Here is a 19,992-nt window from a genome sequence, read left to right on the forward strand (position 1 = left end):
ATACTCCCGCTGTTCCTTTTTGATTGTCATGGTTTCCTTTTTTAGAGTCAGGCAATAAGAACTTTGACTAACATTTTACAATGTATTTTTTTTTATCATCTTGATATGCAAAAAATTGCATGTTATATTACTTTTTGTATAGTTTTTGAATAATTAATTTTTTAGTTTAAAATATCGAATTAATGATGTCTAATTTAATTTTGAAAATTAATCAAATTGACTTTCGAAAAGCGTAATACGACAACTAAAAAGGAACGGAGGGAGTAATTTGTTATGTGTTAGTTATACATCCTATAATACTAAATTGAGTGTATAATTAATACTTGTATTACTCTCTTTGACAATAGTTGTCCACTATTGAATTGACACACCCTTAAAGAGATAATAAATAAAAGGGGTAACATTACTATATTATCTTTTCACTTTATTAAATTTAATGCTTTAAAATGTGTTAGATGATAAATAATATTTAATAACAAGTGTAAAATAGATACAAAAGGTAAGTTATCTCTTGATTATCTAAATTGGACAAGTATTGTTAGACATTTATTTTTAATAATATAGTGGATAACTATTGTTGAACAAAATGAGTAGTTATACCTAGGCCGAAAGAAGAGAAAGAGTACCTATGATGAAAATTGTGGATAACCTAATTCATGTTCAACATTAAGGACACAAACATAAAAATACATCAATGATAATTTCTTCAAATTCGAAAATCGAAATTTTCATATATTCGATTCGAACAGCCCAAACGTTCACCCTTGCTATTAATGCATTAACCATTTATTACAAGAAAATTAAATTTGCAATTGAACATGGCCTATCAATTTTATTGAAACATCAAAAAGATACTTGAAATTCCTACATCTTCCAATAAGAATCACTTTTTAGGGTAAAGCACCTTTTCAGCAAAAGTTGGCAAAGCAAAAGCAGCAGCATGAACCTGTTAATCAATTAAAAAATAAAGTAGTATTATTAGAAGATTATATATATATATATATGAACTTGAGATAATTATAAATTTAAAATTTTAATTCAAAAGGAAAAAAATGTATAGTACCTTTGAGTTATAGTACTTCAAAGGTGATTCAGAATTTGTAGAGATGATATCTACATCAACTTTGTTTACAGGATTTATGAAATCAAGTGGAGGCCCTTCAGTAGAGCAAATAACAAAACCAATAGCCCCACTGCAAGTATTATATATTAGAATTATTGTTTGTATAATTCGAAGCACGATTATAAGGAAATAAGAGAGAAAAAAAGGTACAAAGCACATATATCAATAAATATTAATAAATATCGAATAAAAAAGTGATTTCTAAATATGATTACGAATAAGGAGGGAGGATGGCCTTGTGCCTTCCCCACATGAAATGTTACAATTCTCGGCTATCTACTAAACTTCTATCCAATTCCTTGACTTTTTTATACTCCTTTATAGGGTTATATCCTCAATAAACAAAAGTTATGGCATATTTTATCTAATAATTTGTTCCTAGTTCTTTTTCGGCTTACTTCTACCCGTCCTAACTTTTATTGTAGCCAACATTTCATACCTTCTTATGGGTGCATGTGCATCCACACAACTCCATTTCACATATCCGAACCGTCTCAATTTCGCTTCATTCATCTTGTCAGCAATAGAGACCACTCTCACCTTATCCCATATAATTTCATTTTTGATAAATTGATCGTCTGATTCAACCTGACCTTTTCGCTACTATAAAATCATCTATTCTTTAAAAGAAATATGCTATCTTTATCAACAACAACAATACTCCCTCCGTCCCATATTACTACCTTTGTTGAATAATATTTGTCTACTATTGATTTTACACAATTCTTAAGAAACTATAAATAGAAGGATAATTTTACTATATCACCGTTTGTATATAGTAAACACAATATCTTGAAAAATGTAATAGGGAAATGACTATAATTAATGATGATGGTAAAATAGAAACTAAATATAAAATTATCCATTGATTTCATAAAGTGGACAAATATTGTTGGACATCCCAAAATAGTATAGTAAACAACTATTGTTGAACGAAGATAGGGAGCAGTTGATTACCTCATTAGAAATATATGTCCTAAATTAATCTAGTTGATCACTTATTATATCAAGATAAAATTAAATTTTTTCCATTTCCCCCCTATAATTAATGCTCGTTTCCTAAACAAATTTAAAAGTTCCAAAAGTTTCTTTTTCCAAGAGTCATTAATTACTATGTATCTATTCTAACGAAATTTTTTCACATGTCTTATGCTATTAAGCATATTTTTTCATTAATTATCTTGATGTCTATAGATAAAAATAAAAAGTGATCAAGCTGGATTAGCATTGGTAATCAATATTTAAATGATTATCTAGTGTGTTACATAAAGCGTGATATATTTATAAATGTTAGTAATGATGTCATTATCGATCATTTTCAGAATATGAAAACTCGCCGAGGACAATTGTAAATGAATGATGAATATTTATAATATTAGTAAGTATTATTGAAAGTCTTAAATTTGTTAACTTCATGCTTTTAGTGTCGAGTGTGGATTTGTAATATATGTAATACATAAATTTCCATCTTATTATTTATATTTTATTGATTGATTTATCATATATATTGAAAAGACAAATAATTTAATCAAATATAAAGTTAATTTAATCGATGAGTCTATTTGGCATCCACATACTCTAAATCCTAAATCCGTCACTGTGATTAACTAATATAAAACGAATGGAATAATAATACTCCCTCCGTCCACAATTGTTTGTCAGGGTAAGGTCATGCACATCCCTCAAGGAAAATTTAATACAAGGTGTAATTTGACTAATATAACCCTACTATATCAAGAATACCAAAAGTCCACATAACTTTTCAATTGAACTACACAATCATTAAGGGCAGAATTGGAAAAAAGTGACTAATTATTTCTTGATTGTTTAAATTGACAATTAATTTTGGACATCTATTTTTAGTATACCTGCCAAACAATTGTGGACGGAGGGAGTAATAATAATAATAGGATAGGAGAGAAGATTACCTTGGGAAGGAAGGAACATTAGTCCATGCATAGTTGACAGAGCCTTTGAAGAATTTGTTGCAATTTTCAACAAGTTTTTTGATAAAATCCAAGAAAATCCATGCACTTTGACCTTGGGTTATGTAAACTCCTCATGGCCTTAAGGCTTTTGAAGCTGCCTCTAAGAAAGGCTTTTCAAAGAAACACTTTGATGATCCTGCATTTCGTGTTGGAGTCAGAATTTTTGATAAGGGGGTTCAAAATTTGAAGAAATAGACACACGAAGTAGCCGAAGGGGTTCAACATCTACTATATATACCTAAAAAATTATTTTAACCATGTAAATATAATATAATTTTCTGCGGAAGGGGGTTCAGATGAACCCCAAAATGATAAGGTGGCTCCGCCATTGCCTGCATCCACACATGCATTTTTAATTTTACGATTTATTCTGGTCTTTAATTTTCGTCCTTAGCAATCAAACTCATTCCTTTAAGGAATAACTTGTGATATATATATACAAAATACTCCCCTTGTCCCTAATTACTTGTCCATTTTTTCTTTTATAGTTGTCCCTAATTACTTGTCCATTTTGACAAATTAAGAAAGGACAATTTTTTTTACCTATTACACCCACAATTAATTACTTTGAAAAAGGTAGAACTTTTTGAAAATCTTAAATTTTTAATTCACCCACTTCATAATTAATAAGGATAAATGGTAAACTCACTATATCAATAATTATTTTTCTTAATAGGTGTGTCAATTCAAAAGTGGACAAGTAATTAGGGACAGAGGGAGTATAAATTTATGTCTCTCGAAATTACCATAAGGATCAGAACAATCTACTATAATGACATCATATGTTCCCGGAGCAGCGTTCTTCACAAATGCATTTCCTACAAATATTATTATAGAAAATATGTATCAAAAAGTTATTAATACATATTTTTCACCCTAAATATTATTAATTCTAATTAAATTATTTGAGTGGTAATACATATTTAATTAATCATCTTTAATAATAATAAAAAATGTTGTTAGGAGTATACCATCTTCTATATAAAGTGTTGCACCTGGATCCTCGTATCCCTTAGCTATTTCAGGAAGATATTTCCTTGAAACCCTATAGTTTATTGAAAAATAATAATTAGGAACAAAAAATTAAAAGTCCAAACTAATTAAGTCCAGAGGCGGAGCTAGGTAGATGTTCGTGGGTTCGGACGAACTCAATAACTTTTTCGTAGATTTTATATTTGTACTAAAAATTTAAATAAATGTATATGTATATTAACTTGTGAACCCCTAAAAAGATTGATTGACGGTTCAGAGGTAAGGAAGGGACCGTGGAAATGTTTTTCACGCTAGACTTGTGGGTAAAAAAAATTTAGAACTCCCAAACTTTTAATCCTTGCTCTGCCTCTGATTAAGTCTATAAGTAAAAATACTTACATCAATAATAATGTCATCAATCTCGACCAAATCAATTTTCTCAACAGATGAATAACGTAAGACTTCCCTCAAGGTAAAACCCATGTTCCTCCTCCAATAATCAGAACCTGAAAAATATCAAATATAGTCGAACTTTAATATAAATATCGAACCGCGGAAGAGAAATTAAAAAAAAAAAAAAGTACCTTCTTTGGGTTAGGAATAGAACCAAGTAGGAGATGGACAGGCATTTCAACATAAGCACATACATCTCTCTCTGAATGTTGAATTATCCCATCCAGAGCTATCACTTTTCCACGAGTTAATGACTGCCACAATAATATTAATTAATTGATGAATAATTAATTAATTACATAATTAAAATTATGGTAAAAAGTAGTATTACCTGAAAGATCATAATATCCTGGTACTTTGACTTTCCCTTGAATAATATATTTTCTATCTTAATTGACATGATTTCTCCATGTACTAACAGTTTTTATTCACCAATGCAAAAATCAATTATCCATCATTTAGTTAAAATAATTTTTTTTTTTTTATTTGTTTCCAACTTTCCATTAAGATTCAGATGTCTGAATTTGAATAAGAATCTTAATATTAAAATCTAGATGTTGAGATCTGAATACACATCTGAATAATTAAAAATTTAAGACTGATTGTTTACTATATATACATATGAAATCAAACATTTATATCAATTAAATATTATAAAAAATTCATTTTGTCAAAAAAATAAAAATAAAATATTTTAAATATTTATATTTTGATTAAAAAATTAAATTAAATGATATCCAAATAAAATTATATATCAGTACAAAAATTATTATAACATGATTTCTTTAAAGAATTCAACATAAACATATTTATTCATAAAAAAAGAAAATTACCCAACTTATCAAATACAATAAAGAATGTTTCACATTATCAATGCCTAACATATATTCTAGTTAGTTTTAAAAAATTAAAGAAATCCTATTTTTTTTTTGATGACTTTAATGTAATTCTCTTATTTGTATGTAGCTAACAATTTCCACAAAATATACTAACAAATAGTATTGTATAATGGTTCTTCCCATCCAAGACCATCTTGATGAAAAAATTACACTACATATACAAGGTTAAAATGAACTCCTCGACATAAATATTAGTACATGTATGATTATTACCCACGCGTTACAATCATAACTAAACTCTCTCACTTATTTTTGTCTTCTTTGTTTTATTTTCTCTACACAATGTTTCCCAAGATAATAAGGTTTTATAATGAATTATGAGTCATGATAAAAATTTAACTCTTTCTTATTATATAACATAATAATCATTTTGGACATCGAAAACATAGATATGAATTTTATCACTATTTAAAATATTTTATATTATTTAGTGTTAGAACTAAGTTTTGAAAGATAGGACAAATTTGTAAAAACAATAAAATAAAAAAACTTCCTTCACTTTGGACGTCTTCACAAATTTAACAATTTTATTAAGACTAAATATTACTATAGATATTTACGAAAAGATTGAAAATTTTCAATGAAAAAATTTGTGCTTCCATACATTGAATAAAAATTATGAAAATTTCATTTTTATGAAGAAACAAATTTATAGTCCCTCCATGTCCTTTAAGGGTGTGTTTGGTAGAAAGGAAAATGTTTTTCATGAAAAATGTCTTTCTGAAAAACAAGTAGATTTTTGATTTATTTTCTCATGTTTGGTTGGTGAGTAGAAAGTATTTTTCGAAAAAGATTTTTTAGTGTTTGATTTATGAATGAAAAATATTTTGAAAAAATATCTTTTATTTTTACTAGATTTTTTTTTTTTTTTTGGGGGGGGGGGTCGAGGGTAGGGCTGGGGTGGGGTGAAAAATAAAAAATTATAATTGGAAACATTTTTTAAAAAGAAACTTTTAACTTTTTTTTTGGAGGGGGGAGGGGGTAAAAAAAAATAAAAAATTGAAGTTGAAAATATTTTTTAAAAACAAACTTAAGATTCGTTTTTTGGAGGGGGTGGGGTGCTTGTAGGGGGCTGATTTGGGGGGGGGGGGTGTTGAGTATAGGGGATGGGGTAAGGTGAAAAAATAAAAATTGAAAATATTTTTAAAAAAATTGTAATTTGAAGTTGGATAAGAGTTTAGGAAAACGTTTTTCATAATTTTGGAAGGGAAGTCATATTTCTTAAATTTTAGGAAAATGAGTTGATTTGAAAAACATATTCCAAAATATTTATCCCAACGAAACATGGGAAAATTGAAAAAAATTTCCGAAAAATATTTTCCTTCATACCAAACACACCTTAAGTATTTTTTGATCTTCTAAACGTGTTTCAAATCAAGTGATTTGTTAAAAAAATTAACAAAATATTTTCTAAAAACTCAATTGTACAAGACGAAAAATGAAAGAAATGTTAAAAGAGCCATGAAAGGGCGAGAGAAAATATCGAAGTTAAGGTTAGTTTTTTTCGTAGTCGCCTCAATCTATTTTGACTTCGCTGGATGAAAAATCTGTCTCCCGCCACTATATATATATATATATATATATATATATAGTAGTAGATACAGAAGAGACGGAGGTAAAATGTACTTGATAAACATCAATACACTCTAAAAAATTGTTAATATAAAAAAAAATGCTTGTAAAGATTATGAAAACTTACCCGTTCGGAAGAAGATTTGTAGCGAAAGAGAAAAAAAAAATGACGCGTGATTATTTTAAAGCGTGATAAATAAGTCTGAATGGTATAAATGATTAAGATTCAGACCTTTATTAAATACAAATAAATAAGACGTAACTCTTGACGTACAAAAATCATATCATACTTATTAATACAGATTAAAAATAATATATATTCGATAAAATAATTGAAACGGATGTGATAGAAAAGATGGAAATGCTAACCAGGAAAGAGGTCGCTCACATCTGAATACCAACCAGGAATAATTGAAAGACATTCCATTTCTTTGCCATTGCTGTTATCAACACTCACACATTCCTTTTCCATTTTTCTTTTCTTGTTTCTAATACTAATAAAATAGCATAGACTATATTTCTCTTTGCACTCTCATATATATGGTTGTACAAAACCGAATCGAAAATCAAATCAAATCGTAAATCGAGTCAAATCGAACAAAAAATCTGACTAGTGGTTTGGTTTAGTATTGGAAAAAAAAAACCCGACTATATTTGGGTTGGTTTGGTTTTAACTAAAAAAAACCAACCCGAGACCAAATCAACCCGACATTATATATGTAATTTTAAAATTTTATTTTATACATAAAAATATTTACAATGATATAATTTTAAAATATTTCTTATACCATTTCATAGTTTTTATCTTTTAATATATTATTTCAATTTTAAAACTTAGAATTCGGAATGTTCCAATAAAGATTATAGTTCATAAATGTTGATCATTATAATAAAACTTAAATCAAAATCAAATTAATACTAATGCAAAATGAAAATTTTTGTATGCACTTTTATCTTATTTTATCCTTCCATTTTCTCTTTAAATTCTTTTGTTTTTAATATATTCCTTTTTCGGCGTTTTCTTTTCTCATTTCCTACCTGTGCATTTTTCATTTTAAAAAAGAAAATATCAAATCACATTTTCTTCTTCTCCTTTTAATTTCCTATATATATATATATATATATATTGATTTTAAGATGTCATAAACTTTGAAATGAATAAAAGGAGCTACAAGCTCCGCTATTTAATTATTTTTAAAAAAAGTGATGAATTATAGTGACAATATTTTCTATACGCTATTTGGTTTGATGCATTAAAAATAATAAATCGTAGAATTTTTATTAAAAAACAATGGTTTATAGAACTACCCTCCACACTCATTAACTTTGGGAAATAGATGGGGATTTGATGATAGGTAATTATCTTATTGACCAATCTAATGCATATGTTAAAAACTCTTTGTATTAGTACACATCTCAATAAACAATAGAATGTATTAATTATACATAGGCTAAAAAAAAGTATACCAAACTAGTACTTTCAATACACAAAATTAATATTATTATTTTTTCTAATACACTCTAATAAAGAAATTTTAAAAATATTAATATAATATTATTACTTTTGATGCAAGTATAATTAATAGAGATAATGGAGAAAAATAGATAAGTATTATTCTTGATTTTAGAACGTCCCAACACATTCTCTAATAATTCGTGAGCTGTGGCCTTTTGCATTTTGCCTTTACCTCTTCCCGTAAAAAAATAATCAAATGAACCATCTCGCATAATAAAATGAATTGTAACTTAAATGTCATACCTTATTGAAACTCCGTTTGACTTGCTGAATGGATCGAAGTCTGAAATCTTCAATAACATATTGTCATCCATCAAATGTGCTTCTGCAAATATCTACTTCAAACTTTTTCACGATAAAAAATAAAAATATCAACCGAAATAATAGACTAAATTAAATCAGTTGTATCACGCGAGATCCGACATTTGTCAAGTAAATTTATATGAGAAAAAATGTTCGAAAGACCGAATAAGATTTCAATTGATATGAATTTATGCATTTGTCAAGTAAATTCATATTGTCACGTGTTTCATGAAAAAACTTTGAACTTCAAAGAAAAAAAGGCTATTATGAATTTCTTCGCGAATGGAAATCTTCCAAAGAAGGGCATGAAATTGTAAGATGGATTTCATGTGGATGTAAATTTCACAAATGGTAGTTTCTATAATTTTGGAGTAAAGAATTCAAATCAATGTTTTGTCATATGTAACTCTCCAAATGTCTTTTAAGTTCTCCATTATCATACACAATAAGTTTAACTTATTTATGGTGGATTAAATTGGAAATTAGAAGGTAACTTATTTATGGTGGATTTTTGGCCTTTTTTCCCCTAATTTAAAAGACATATTAATTAAAGAGAAGTGCTAAATGACCAGTTGGCCAGAATATTTTAAAATAAACTAATCTTTTTTCTATTTTTAGTTAAAAGATATTAAAGTTAGAAGGATAAAAATGTTTTAAAAGGTAAAATAACATAGTTAAAATATCATTTTGACCAAATTCTGGCCAAAAAGATTTTTCCATAATTAAAAATAGCCAATTAGCCCTATTTAATTAGAAACAAAATCCTTAACACATGTAATTAAGCCCAAGGTAACCTTTTGACTACTCTAACATCAACCCACGTAGATCTTTCAGTTAGGTTTTCTTCACTTAATTTTTGCATTAAATTCTTTTCTCATTATTACACCATTTAAGTTTCTGATAGTTTCTTCTTCATTGCAACATGAGATACTAAACAAAATTAAGAGAATAAAACTGAATACTAAACAAAATTAAGAGAATTAAATGCATGAGTGATTGTTGAGTTCTTTTTATATATATAAGAATACATTATAAATAAGAAAAATAGGAAAAAATATTTTAAGAAAAGGAGAAAATAGATAAATGCCAATGGATCACTTTTTCTCTCTCTCTCTCTGTATATATATATATATATTTATTTATTTATTGTGGTTTCAATGTTATTGGTTCTTTATTATTTTCTTCTTTGGGTAGATATTTGAGACCTTTTTCAACTTATTTTTTTTATATTTTCTCCATTCCATTTTAGTTACGTTGTTACTATGTTGCACTTTTTAAAAGTTAATTTAACTGTTTTTTTAAATTAAATTAGATTGCTTTAATTTAATACATGTATACGGAACACTAAATAAAAAATCAACAAAAATAAAAATAAAATTGCTGCTATAAGAAGCTAAGGGCATATGAGCGATAAATATTAACCCATATGTGTTACACCAAAACATAATAAAAGTTAACCTTAATCCTTGTATATTAAAGTAATAAAAATACACGCTATCACTTAATTATATATAGTTAAGTGATAAATATGAGTAGAAAAATAAATCTTAAAATTTCGTAGTATCGTGTTAACCCCCACAACCACACGTACGGGTAACAAGGTGTGAGGCCTATGCGTTGAGTTCAGTCGAGTTCAATAGTGTTTTTTACAATAGCAAGCCAAGCTGAGGTGAATCGAGTTCAATACGTTTTTATAGTATCGAACCGAGCTGAGTTGAGTTTGAACCAAGTCAAATTACCTCTTTAATTTTATTAATTTTGTGTTGATACGTCACTAGGAAATTAAATTTATGATAAATTCGTTTGAAAAATATAGGCATCAATTACTAATTTAAATACTATGTACTATTTAAATGTTTCAACACTTTTTGGATTAAAACAATTCCATACATATCAATCACTGTTCTGGCTCTTATTGTTGTGGAGGAGCATCACTGTTCTAGGCTCACTGTTAAGCATTCAAATCAACAATGAAATCAGCCTTTAAATCGTTTTCTGGAGAAGGTATTACCTGTAAGTGTTTTCTTCTGGCTGCCATGGTAGAGTAGAAGTTTTATATTATTCAGTAGAAGTTTTATGTGCATAGAAATTGAGTTCTAGGACAATAATAGGGTAGAGTTTGAAGGAAATAATATTACCCAAGTGAAAGACCTAACAATGATTTTATAGAAGAAACTTATTAATCTACAAATAGTAGGTAGGAGGCTTTATTAAATAACTCAATGACTCTTGTAATTTTTGTACATTGAAAATATGTAACAAGGCACTCCTATTTATAATACTAATACTAACAGCCAAAATATACTACTAGAACTAGGAACCTATAAAACTAACAAATCATAATTAAACATAAATAAGAATATACCATAAATAATAAATCCTAAACTAGTAAGGAATCCTAAATTACTTAGAAATCCTAATCTTGGTTTATTTCCTAAATAGCCTCCCTTAAATAAAGATCTTCAAATGTGACCATGCCTAGAATCTTCTTCAATTTTATGAATAACTTCAATTTTAATGGCTTTGTGAATATATCAGCAACTTTTCTTCGGTCTTGCAATATTCAAGCATTATCTCTATCTTGGACCAAGTCACGAATGAAGTGCCATTTGATTTCAATATGTTTGCTACGGCCATGAAAAACTGGATTCCTTGTTAAAGCAATTGCAGACTTGCCATCACAAAATATTTTTGTAGGCCTATATTGCTTGTGTTGAAGAAATCCAAGCATCCTTCTCAACCATAATGCGTGTGTAGCACTACTTGTTGCGGCCATATATATACTTTGCTTCAGCAGTTGATAAAGCAACAACTTGTTATTTCTTTGAAGATCATGAAAATACACTAGATCCCAAATAAAATGCATAGCCAGAAGTACTTTTTCTTTGCATCATATCATCATCCCAATCACTATCAGTATTACTATCATTAGTCTTTGAATAAAATATGTCATCAGAGTGTGTACCTTGAATATATTTCAAAATTCTCCTGGCGGTTTGCAAGTGAGATTGACGCATAAATCTGCTAATTAATTCAACTCCATAAGTAATATCAGGCCTTGTAGAAGTCAAATATCTTAACTCCCTACCAATTTTCTAAAATATGTAGCATTAACTAAATCACCAGTTCCATCTTTGCTCAACTTCAATTTCTCTTCAATAGGGGTCAAAATTGGTTTGGCTTTGTCCATATTAAATCTTTTCAAAATATCACTCGCGTATAAAGATTCCATCTTTCAACTGAGAAACTTCAATGCCAAGAAAATAAGACATTAATCCCAAATCGATCATCTCAAATTGGCTAATCATAGCCTCCCTAGACACATAAATTAATTTAGGATTATTTTCAGTACATATTATATCATCCACGTATAAGCACACAATGAGAATATCTCCATCAATATTGATTTTTATGTATAGTGTATTCTCACAAGGACATCTATGAAAATCATGTCCCATAAATTAAGAATCAATGCGAGTATACCAAGCTCTTAGAGCTTGTTTCAACCTATATAATGTCTTCTTCAACTTGTAAACTTTATTTTCTAAACCATTTTTTACATATCCCATAGGCTGCTCAACATACACTTCTTCCTCAAGAACACCATTCAAGAAAGCAGATTTAACATTCATTTGATGTATATTCCAACAATTATTTGCAGCAAGAGAAATAATCATTCGAATAGTATCAAGTCTAGCAACATAAGCAAATACCTCGAAATAATCAATACATACCTTATGTTTGTATCCTTTAAAAACTAATCTTGCCTTAAAGCGGTCTACTTCTCCAGATGGTTTGTATTTGATTTTGTACATCCACTTGACTTCAATTTATTATTTTGAAGGCGTCAAATCTGTCAACTCCCAAGTATTATTTTTCTCAATATCATGAATTTCTTCATCCATTGCATTCATCCAATGATCATCTTTTGCAGCTTCCTCAAAAGTAATTGGATCACAATCGGCAAATAGTGCAAAGTTCACAATATCTTCATTAGATAAATTTTTATTATTTTCAACAATATAATCTTGTAAACGAGCTGGTAGTTGGCGATTTCCTTGTGGACGAATCGATGTTTATTTGAACATGATGAGCTACTTGTTCCTATTGATATCTTCAAGAACTTTCTTCCTCCATAGTTGAAACTATTGGTTCAGACCTAGACAACTCGTAATTATTCTTTGACTATTTCCAAGATTTGTATTCATCAAAAGTTACATCTCCACTAATAATCATCTTTCCTGTATCTGGATTAAATAACTTGTATCATTTTGTCTCATGACTGTAGTCAATAAAGATACATTTTTTGTCATATCATCTAATTTTTTTCTCAAAACACCAGGAACAAGAGCATAAGCAAGACAATCAAACACTTTTAGATCAGAGATATTTGATTTCTTACCAATCCAAACTTCTTGTGGAGTTTTTCCAAAATTGGATCGAGTTGAACATCTGTTTAGAACATAAATCGCACATTAGACAACTTCTGCCTAGAATTCTTTGAAAATATTTTTGGAATGCATCATTGATCTCACCATATTCATCATTGTTCTATTTTTTTCTTTCAGCTACATCATTTTGTTGAGGAGTATATCTAGCAGTCAGTTAATGTTTAATGCCACACTTTTTCAAATAGTCATCACAAACAAGAAACTCAGTACCCCTATTAGTTCTCTAAGTCTTAACGAAGTACCCATTTTGTCTTTGTACATAAACTTTAAAGATTTTTAAGACTTCACATGCATCAGATTTATTTTTCAAAAAATATACCCAAATTTTTCGACTGAAATCGTCAATAAAAGTAATAAGGTATTTACTACCTCCATTGGAAAGAACTTCAACCGAACACAAGTCTGAGTGAATTAGCGTCAATGGTGTATTAGCCCTCCAAGCTTTGCCTTTTTGAAAAGGTTCTCTATACTTCTTTTTCAAAATGCAAGACTCACACTTTGTATCAGGAAAAATCAACGGAAGGCAAACCATCAACTATTTTATCTCTTGCAAGATATTTCAAACTCCCAAAATTCAGATGCCCAAAGCGTAGATGCCACAATCAAGTATCATTAGATTTAACAAAACTAAAGCAAGGTAAATCTCCACGGTTGAGATTAAGAGGCCACAAACAACTTTGATTCATTTTTACCGTTGCAATTAATCTTAATTTATCATCGCTAATAGTGTAATTCCATACTTAAATCGCAAGTCATATTCTTTTTCTGTCAGTTGTCCTAAACTCAACAAATTATGATGAAGACTTGGAACATAATAAACATCAGATACAAAGTGAGAAGAGTCATTTATTGAAGTAATTAGAATTTTTCCTATTCCAATAGTAGGCACTTTTGAGTTATTACCAAGTCTTACGGTAGCTCTAAATGATTCATCTAGATCAACAAATAATTCCTTATCCCCAGACATATAATTGCTACAGCTTGAATCTATAAATCATTCATTCCCTTTATTTTTTTCTATTTATGAGCTAGAAAATAATAACGTCTATAATTTTCTGTCAATTTTGCATGCACTTCTCTATTTTCAGACTTTTTAAACCAACATTCTCTTTGATAATGTCCAAATTTTTCACAATTATGACATTGAATTGTTGATTTGTCACTGTTTTACTCGAAAAATATAAATAAAAGAAAAATGACTAAGTTTTCAAAAAATTGATTAAACTTATGATTTAAGAGAAATCGAATTTCCAAAAGAACAGAGTCGCCACTCAATATTTTAGTAAAATCAAGAAAAAACTTAGGGTTTTCAAAAGACTCAAACAGATAAAATCAATTGAAAAAAATGGGTTCGAGTTCGATGTACATTCCGAGAAGGTGTTAGGCCCTCGGAATGTCCGCTAACTTGCGGTTGACCGGTGATTTGACTAATTTTTAAAATTTTAACTAAGTAAAAGAACTCATAATGACTTTAACTAATTTTTTTGAAATCTTAACTAAGTTAAAGAACTCATAACGACTTTAACCAATTTTTTAAAAATCTTAATTAAGTAAAAGAACTCATAATGACTTTGACTAATTTTTTAAAATTTTAACTAAGTAAAATAACTCATTTATTTAACTTATTTATTTATTTATTATTATTATTATTATTATTTTTATCATTATTACTTTTTAAGGGGAAATAAACTAGGGGGGGGGGGTCATTTTAAAGAAAAATAATTTGTCGCATTGACAAAAAAAATAAAGCTAAGTAGTAAATAAAAATTATAAATATTTTTAGTTTTGAATATATATAAAAGAATGACTATCTTTTGAGGATTAATTAAGTTAGACCAATTCAAATAGTGGGTTAGTCAATATAATAACAAATAGATACAAGAGAGAGGAAATATTGATTTTAGGCTTTTTACCCAAATTCCAATCTGATGGGCTTTTGGCCCAAATCCTGTCCTAATTCTAAAATGTCATAAATGAGGCTTGACCCATTTAGATTTAATCCACTGCCAGTCACTTTGCTTGGCCATTGGGCCCATTTTTCACTTGAATCTACTGAGATTATCTTTTGGGCTTTGGCCCCTTTTGCCTTAGCATTTGTATACACTGAATGTATACTGCTGCATATGGACTGTATGTTAGCCCATTTTCCTGTGTATGGAGTTGTATACCAAATGCATACAACCCATTTTAGCTCCTGCAACCTGTATTTCGATTTCTCTTTCACTCGAACAATGATGAGGTTGACTAGCAGAAAATCAACTCGAGAAAATGCAAGAGAAGAGTTCGAAATTGACCCGGATGGCATCATATGCAACAAAAGTAAAAAAAATAAAAAAATAAAATAAGGATTAGTAATCAAATGTAGCAACTTGAAACTGTAGTTCCAAACGATAGCAAAGATTCATCAATTTAGGAAAAAACAGTAATGCATCCAATTGAGATTTCAAGCAAAGCAAAATAAATTGGAGTTAAATCAAATAATATAACAAATATTTGGCAGTTTATGGCCTACAAATAAAAAGTCACTACACTTTGACAAGCAAATAAACACAGTAGATAAAATATAAATTCTCTATATGGCCACTTAACAGTAAAAACAAACAAGGGAAAAGGTTAGACAAACTGAATTTAGCTAAAAAAGAAAAATCAGTAGGATATGTCATCTGATGAATTCGACTAGATAAATCAAAATGATGAAAATATACTATCAAAATATTGCAGGTGCCGAACAAAATGATCGATATATAAGCACGACAGAAAATTCAAGATAATAATAGAATGAACTTAAAGAAGTACTATCAACTCATATGATACGAGAACGAATAAACAGAGACATAATACCAAGGAAATTTCATGCCGACTAATGCTTTATTGAATAAGCAGGAACTAGATTATTCTAAATTAAGAAAATCATGGAATGAACTTGAGCTAATGTAACAAGAATCACAATCAATCTTACGAAGCTCTTTTGTATTCATAACCGAACATTTAGCCAACTAAGATGAATAAAAGAACCATAACAAAATTTGGTCACCAAAATACTAAAAGAAAAAATAAATAAATATGACGACCAGACTCAATCAAAACATGCTGGACTTCAAACAACTAGGACAACATCAAAACTAATCACAACTATAACGGAAGAAAGGTAAGGCCATAGGGAAGATGACTTGGACAGCCAACCTTTGTCAAGCAAATTGAAAACAGAGAACAAAGCAAAAAAAAACATTTGAAATATTAACCATGGAAGGCAAATCACTAACCAAATTTGAAACATCACAGACACGAGTGCGACTCAACAGTTAAAGAGAGATCTATGCCGATATTCAGCTCACATTTAAGCATAAAAAAATATATAAACAATCGAGATACATAAGAGTCGAGAAGAAGGAAACAAAGCAAGATAAGGTTGAGATTGTTACCTTCTTCGGGGCAGCGATTGGAACAAGAATGAGCTGGAGAAGAACCTTCCACAACCAACCTTAAACCATAACAATTTTGACAAAGTGAACAAAAGTGAGCGCGAACAAAGGCTGAAGAAAAATTTCGATTTTGAGAAACTATCCTCAACATTTGTATAAAAATAAATGTCGCTGGAAACTTGTAGTATATCTTTTTATAGCTAACTTGGTTCTATATTTTTCGATCCTCTTTTTTGACTATTTTTTAAAAAATAATTCCTTCCCCTCTTTAACAGTAAATAACAAGCAACATATATAGAATATGAATTAGGGTTCGGAAAAAGGGAGGAAAAAACGGACGAATCCAAATTCAAAGCCCAATTCAAATTCAAAACTCCCAAAACTCTTTCACCAATCTAGGGAAACACCATTTTCGCTGAAAATCGCCTCATTCAGAAAGAGGAAAAAGGGGTAGGACGCGTCCTGCTGTGATAGTACTGTTGAAAGGGAAGGGAAGAAGAAGAAGAAGACAAGGAAAATCGCAGCACTGCTCATGTGTATGTTGGAGCTGGAATTGATTCACTCGCTAAAGTGGTTCACGCGTGAGGGATCGTTGGGGCTGCTGTTGTATCGATTTTGCGATTGGTTTCTGGGTTCGCTTCGCTTTGTGCGTGAAGAAGACGAGAGTACATGGGTCTGGTCGGTCGGCTGCTCCTGTTGTTGGAACGTAATGTTGTATGTATTGATTTGTTTGGGCTGGTTGGAATGAGAATCTGGGAATGGATCGGCTGAGTTGGGCTGACAATTAAGGGAGGTAATGCATAGAATGGGCTGGAAATGCTTTGGGCCAAATTTTGCCTTGAAAATTAATCCAAGAAATGGACAAAAAGTGGCTATATTTGAATTAGAATAATAACCAAATGAATTGCAAACTTAGTCCACTTAACTTTAAAATTTAGCCAATTTAACTCAAATAGTGAATCCGACTAAAGATTAAATACAACGAATTAATATTAATTAATTAATGAGCTTCTTAATCTTAACAAGACAACTAATTAACTTAATTATAAACTAATAATTTAAAATTAAAACCACAACCTAAGTTAGCAAATTAATAAAACAAACTTCCAAAATAATTAAGCTAATAAGCTAAATAACTCCAAATTACGAATATACTTTAAACCCAATTAATTCAATTGAAGATTTAATTAAAATAGAATCTTTTTTAGATGATTTTCGAATATTTAAGAAACACTAATTACATATATAATTATAAAATACTATAAAAATCGACTAAAATTACTTAAAGTTACCTAAAAAAATATTTAACCTTTTATAAAGTAATTATTCTTAATCGTTTCGAAATTGAGAAGCTCGAAAATTAATTATTATCGGGGAGGGTCAAAATTGTGTGTCAACAGTCACGTCTCTAGAAATTTTGATTATTTTTGTTGTTTCTTCCTAAAATTATTATTATTTCTCTATTGGTAAGAATAATTACCTCTACTCATATTCTTCTATATGTGTTGGATCTCACACAAGATTTTTATAAGGATCACACACAAACTCTGATACCAATTTCAAGGAAATAATATTATCCAAGAAATTAATATTTGCATAAGTGAAAGACCCAACAATGATTTTATCGATTGGATGGATCTAACTTTCTGGAATTGTTAATCCGGTCAATGATCTTCCCTGAGACACCTCTCAGTTTTGGCACATTTGCTTTGCATTTGGTGCATTCCCAGGGTTGTGTCATGTTTCCTTGATACATATTATCAAACGTTAGTCATCGCAAATCATGCATACCTCAAATACATTGCATAATATAAACTGAAATAAATCATATTGTTACACTTGAATCAGTCTTTTAGAGTTTCAAGACAATTGAAATTACAGTAGTTTAGGGTTTCAATTAGTTATCTTTCCAACTTTCTAGAATTTTTTTTATTCATTTACATCTTTATACATATTTTTATGGATAGATTATGTGTCATTTTATGCTTGTGAAAAATTATTCCTTTACATCTTCTGTAGACATTTTACCCTTGTGTTTTACATTTTTCAGATGAGAATGAACAATTATATGCAGCTATGTATAATACGATGTTCAATCTGTTTCATCACAGTGTTTGTTCTACCATGGAGGTTTCAAACAACAGTTTAATTCAGTTTTGGTTTCACTCCCATGATTATGAGACACAACTCACTGCCAAGAATTCATCTTATGCAATGACTTATAGTTCTTTCCATCTTCTATCTTATAGAAAACAATCTAGGAAAAAACAAATAGTCAAAACTTTTAAACAAAATATCTACACATTCTTTAACCATTCAGAATTTTTGCATCTGAATTTGGCTAAACAATTCAATATTAATGCATTAAAATTTTTCCCTATTTTCAAATTGTCCAGTACTGGTTGTATTGGAGTTTTAGAACTCCTTACGATCCATATCAATGCAGAATTTTCAATCGAGGAGTACAAATTAATCAAAGAACAATTGCAGGTTAACATTTTTTGGTTCAGTAATTCTTTAATATAAATTTTTATTTTCTATTTATTTCTTGTTTTATTTTTTCAGAAGGTTGGGTACATAGTTTTAATCTATTTGTTTTCTCCTTGGTGGTTTGACAATTTGAGTGTGTCTATACTTTCTACCTGTGTCTACACTTCCTGCACATGACCTCTCAAAGGACAAAACAAAGGGAAATAATTATAATATGTGAAGAACAACCTAATAGTAACTCCAACTCTTTTATTCTGTTTTATTTTGACTTGAAACATGATATAACTTTTTCATTCTTATTATAATTGCAGATCATACAAAATTAATGGTGGCTAGATTAGTTAAAGATCATGGAACAATCCCATCTTCTTTTAATTTTACCTAACTGAACTAAAAAAATATGTTATAGCATCATTTTGCTGGACAGTAGAGGCTAAGTTTTCAGTTGCAGCCTTGGATCAAAATTTAGATCAGCTCTTTCTAATCGATTGTGATACAACTGTTCAAAATTTCTTTAGTAATAATTCTTCAATTTATTATATTGATTTAGTATTATAGTATAGTAAGGCAACAAAATGAAAAAAAAAGAGAGTGGAGGTTGGAGTATCAATTGATAGTTTTAAACTGATTTATGAGGTCATTGCCAAAATATTTGCCTATAGGACCAGAGCTTCAAGGGACAATGTCCTAACAAAATTGTTTAGAGGTAACTTTTTTGCTAATTCATTTTTAGGTGAAATAATTTCTATTTTGTGTAAATTTTTAATTAGTTTATGTTTTTTTTTTTTTTAACTTCCATATCT

General features: G+C 29.1%; 1 protein-coding gene and 2 pseudogenes across 1 annotated transcript in view; 2 read left to right on the plus strand and 1 right to left on the minus strand.

Annotated features, from left to right (window-relative positions):
- The window catches only part of LOC125838141 (signal recognition particle 14 kDa protein), a 325,612-nt gene that overhangs the window by 50,187 nt on the left and 255,433 nt on the right, over positions 1–19,992 (plus strand). The gene's annotated exons all lie outside the window — the stretch shown is intronic.
- Positions 884–7,479, minus strand: LOC125838131 (spermidine synthase 1-like; annotated as a pseudogene).
- On the plus strand, positions 3,025–3,131 carry LOC125838280 (U6atac minor spliceosomal RNA; annotated as a pseudogene).

Source organism: Solanum verrucosum, unplaced genomic scaffold, assembly GCF_900185275.1.
Source record: "Solanum verrucosum unplaced genomic scaffold, falcon-dt-bn FXZP01000079.1, whole genome shotgun sequence".
Lineage (NCBI taxonomy): Eukaryota > Viridiplantae > Streptophyta > Magnoliopsida > Solanales > Solanaceae > Solanum > Solanum verrucosum.